The sequence below is a fragment of the Primulina eburnea genome, chromosome 3, assembly GCF_022965805.1.
Source record: "Primulina eburnea isolate SZY01 chromosome 3, ASM2296580v1, whole genome shotgun sequence".
Lineage (NCBI taxonomy): Eukaryota > Viridiplantae > Streptophyta > Magnoliopsida > Lamiales > Gesneriaceae > Primulina > Primulina eburnea.
The window spans coordinates 28,498,929-28,502,967 of NC_133103.1; the positions used below are offsets into that span (position 1 = coordinate 28,498,929).

The 4,039-nt window shown below is 39.0% G+C and overlaps 1 long non-coding RNA gene across 1 annotated transcript; it reads right to left on the minus strand.

The window, feature by feature from the left end:
- Nucleotides 1-2,647: 2,647 nt before the first annotated feature.
- On the minus strand, nucleotides 2,648-3,662 carry LOC140827508 (uncharacterized). Its single transcript, XR_012116983.1, has 3 exons — nucleotides 3,557-3,662; nucleotides 3,392-3,435; nucleotides 2,648-2,710 (listed from the first exon to the last, which is right to left on the minus strand). It is a non-coding gene; the product is annotated as an uncharacterized lncRNA (long non-coding RNA).
- Between the last annotated feature and the right edge of the window lie 377 nt (nucleotides 3,663-4,039).

A 4,039-nucleotide genomic window follows, 5' to 3' on the forward strand; every position in this document is an offset into this window, starting at 1 on the left:
ATTAATTGGAGTTAATTTATTAGGGTGTATTTTATGTTAGTATTGTGAATTAAATACACCAGAATATGAAATTTTGAACGATAAGAATTTATAATCGAGTTTTATATTTTGTTGAATTAATTTTTGTTGGGCTATTTGATGTTATATATTGAGGCTGTTATGATTATATTGATATGGTGATAATGATCTGATAATTGTTGTTGAATTATTTAGATACAACACAAGCCTCGAGATCAAAGAAATATCCAGATTATATATATATACTCGAATATCAGGTACATGTTGACATACGAACATATATTATTATTGTTTAGTATTGATGAATACTATTGCGTTGAACGATGATAAATCATTGGAATTGGGTGATTTGATATTCTATATGTTGTTGTTTATTATTGTTGATGTTGTTGGCTGCCGTTGTTGGGAGACGTCACGTTGATGTTCGTTCAACGATATTGTTGTCGCCGAAGTTGGGGTGCGACATATCGTTGATGTTATTCGTTCGACGATATTGTTGTCGCCGGTGTTGGGGTACGACGTATCGTCGATGTTGTTGTTCGTTCGACGATATTGCTGTCGCATGAGTTGGGGTGCGACGTATCGTCGATGTTATTGTTGCAGTGTGATATTGTTGAGGTTGTTGACGACTGATTGTCCAGAAACGGCAAATGAAGTATTTATGTTATCATTTCAGTTATATCTTATGTTGTTGTTAATATAACTGTTATGTATTGCGATGATGATTATTGTGTATGCTCACCCTTTGTTTGCTGTTTTTTTTGGACAGGTTACAGGACTATGTCGTGAGACATGATAGTGGTGAAGGACTAGGTGTGTGTAGTCAAACAGTCATGTAGTTGATAGTAGATAGAGACAATATAGTTTATTGTCTTATTTGAGTTTTGTGTATGTATTTATTATACTGTTTCTACTGCACTGATGTAGATAGTATGATGATTGCACTATTTTGTCGTATATGCATTATATTATTACGTCGTCGAAAAGAAATTTTTTATGCATATGACGTCACTTGTTGTATGATTACGTGGCGAGGTTTGGTGCGCCACATTTAGTGGTATCAGAGCATATGTTAGATGTCTGGGATGGTTAGGAGTTGGGTTTGTGATGAGGAAGTTGGATGACGATATTATCTGCGTGTGTCTGTGCATTTGACTTGTTATTAATGATTTCTCGATATGATTGATTGTTCTTTAGTTGCGTGTGCTTTCGTGCGAAAGGTGTGACGATGAATACTGGATTGTAATTGTTAAATGTTATGATTAACAATTTTATTTCCAGTGATGGAAGCTAGAGAACAGGTACATCCACACGAAGAAACAGAAGAGGTTGATAGTGGGTTTGGACAGATGAATCCATTGCCACCTCCTCCTATGGGACATACACCTGCAGATCAGCCTTTATTGCCTGGTGACTTGACTTTGGCACATTTTAACAGTTATCTTCCGCCGAGATTTGATAGTTCTGATACTGGTGAGCGAGTAGAGGAGTGGATTGAGAGGATAGAGCAGATATTTGTGACCGCTCCGTGTGCTAGGTCTGCTTGGTTACGATTGGCTACATTTCAGCTTTCACGGAATGTATTATTTTGGTGGCAGACGATTGAGGCCGGATTGAAAGCCCAGGGCCGTACTATTGACTGGGATGTGTTTCGCTCTCGTTTTCTTGATATATATTTTTCTATAGCAGCCAGACAGAAGAAAGAGAGAGAATTCGAGGATTTGAGACAGGGCAGTATGTCTGTTGCTGAGTATGAGACTCGATATTCTGCATTGTTGAAATATGTGCCACATGTTGCTACAAATGTTCATGCTAAGAAGAGGCATTTCTTGAGAGGGTTGAAGTTAGAGTTATTTGATCGTGTGCAATCAAATAACCCGGTATCATTTGAGGATGCAGTGACGAGGGCTGAGATTGCTGAGTTGGTGATGCAGGTGTATGGGGCTCAGGGACGATTATCAGAGCCGACTAGAGAGTCATTGCGACCGCAAGGACAGTCTTTTAAATATCAAAAGGGTTCATCATCTTCTTCAGCATCATCTGGGAAGCGTCGATTTGATTCACGACGTGTTGAGAGTCGTGGGAGCAGTTCTCAGTCTGTTCAGGGGTAGAGAGGGGAGTCTAAGGCAGTGAGATGTTTTCGTTGTGGGGGACCTCATCTGATCAGAGAGTGTACACAGACCGAGATCACCTGTTTTGAGTGTGGCGGTGTTGGTCATCTGGAAAGACAGTGTCTTAGTCGTGAGGAAAATGAGAGCCTAGGAGTGCTTGGTAGATCCTCAGAGAGAGGAGGACGAAAACCTTAGCAGTTTACACCACGACCTTCTGGAGGACATCCACGTATGCAGGGAGCTGGTCCGCCTCAGGCACATGTGTATTTGAAACAACCCACTACTTAACACATTTTAAATTCTAAAATAACCCGACGTCTGCGGAAGCATTTATCTTTAAAATAAAAATAATTATACTATATATACATTGCAAACATTGTCTTACAATACATACAATACATAATCTCAAACATCTAATTCAAATACCAATATTACATATAATAAAATACATGATATTTTTAAAACTTTAAATGTTCAACACACTCCAATAAAAACATTAACATAATTAAATAAAACTTTTCCAATACAGTAGCTATATGACTTCTTCCCCTTGGACAATCTGCTTCAAATCTTTTTATTACCTGCATCACATGACATTAACTGAAATGAGATAAAACTCAGTAAGTAGAGAACTTTACATAACAAATACATATTTATATGGCTTGGCTTGAAACATTGCAATGGCAATAAACATTGAATAATACCATCCTCAATGAACAATAATGATAAAATCGATATAGATGGTATATCATAACATGAATTAAAGGAAATGAAACAATAGTTCAATGATCTGTAATCTGTGAATGTTATCTCTGTTAATATATATAAATATATATCGGACTGTGAGAGATAATCATGAGAGGAAATGATAGTCTGTAACTTGTAATCTGTGACCTGTGAATGTTATCTTTGTTAATATATATAAAAATATTTATCAGACTGTGAGAGATAACCTATGGATAGTATCTCTGTGATATATGAAAATATATACCAGACTGTGAGAGATACTCTTCATGTGATTGGCCAATAACATGCATGAATTACTATCATTCCTTGGATTGAAACATATGAAATTCATTGGGACAATTGAACAAACACTTGATAAGCACAATATCTTGCTAGCTTCTTTATCAAGGATTCTTGGATCAATGAATATATAACAACAAATATGGCAATAACGAAACAATGAACGAAGCTAGCCATCAATAAAATGGCTTGGATACATATATATCATGTGAGCACAAGGAATAGCCTCTACTTACAACCCAATCAACACTTGGTGGCAAAGATGACCTCAAAAGAATCCCTACAACAATAAACACCATAAAATCTATGAATTAACACCATATATACATAGATCCAAAAAGTCAACTCAACCCTTCAACCCAACAATTCCTTGCAAAACCAAAGAATAACTAAGATCTTACCTTGTAGCTTGCACCTAGACTAGGAGATGCTAAGATTTCCTCAAAAATCCTTGAACTTGGTTGAAGATTTGGAAGAGAGAATTTTGGGGAAGAAGATGAGAAGGAAGCGTATGAGAGAGAAGTAGAAATGAAGGAATGAAGATAAATCTCAAAACCAAGCATAAAAATCAATTCCCAAGCTTAAAATCGTGTTTTGGAAGTAGCAATTTCGTCCAATACATCATGGCAGCGCACCCGCGCTCAACTTGCAGCGCGGGTGCGTGCTGTTCCGCACGGGCAGCGCACCGGCGCTGCCTATGGCAGCGCGGGTGCGCTGCTGGTTCGGCGCAGGCAGCGCACCGGCGCTGTGTGCTCTGCCTATGGCAGCGCGGGTGCGCTGCTGTCTCGCACAGGCAGCGCACCGGCGCTGCCTCTGGCAGCGCGGATGCGCTACTGGTTCGGCGCAGCAGCGCACCCGCGCTGCTGCGCCCCGCAGCAGCGCTA